Source organism: Penaeus monodon, chromosome 20 (assembly GCF_015228065.2).
Source record: "Penaeus monodon isolate SGIC_2016 chromosome 20, NSTDA_Pmon_1, whole genome shotgun sequence".
NCBI classification, from domain to species: domain Eukaryota; kingdom Metazoa; phylum Arthropoda; class Malacostraca; order Decapoda; family Penaeidae; genus Penaeus; species Penaeus monodon.
In genome coordinates, this window is record NC_051405.1 from 24,869,442 (window position 1) to 24,869,646 (window position 205).

Below are 205 nucleotides of genomic sequence, written 5' to 3' on the forward strand. Positions count from 1 at the left end.
GGGCCGAGAACAAGAAGGGTCAGTGTCGTAAGAGTCGAAAGTCTGTTCGAAAGTCTGCTCTGTTAATTGAGATTCTGGGAAATAATAAAAAAATTAAATATAATTGTTTATGTTATTATTCAATCTGTGTTGCATTAATCTAGTCCTTTTAAAGACATAACGAAAATAAATATTTTTCATAACGATTTTTTTCTATAGTGCTTTC

The 205-nt window shown here is 30.2% G+C and overlaps 1 protein-coding gene across 2 annotated transcripts in view; it reads right to left on the reverse strand.

Annotated features, from left to right (window-relative positions):
• LOC119585731 (L-proline trans-4-hydroxylase-like) overlaps positions 1-205 on the reverse strand; it is a 6,408-nt gene that overhangs the window by 2,592 nt on the left and 3,611 nt on the right. The gene's annotated exons all lie outside the window — the stretch shown is intronic.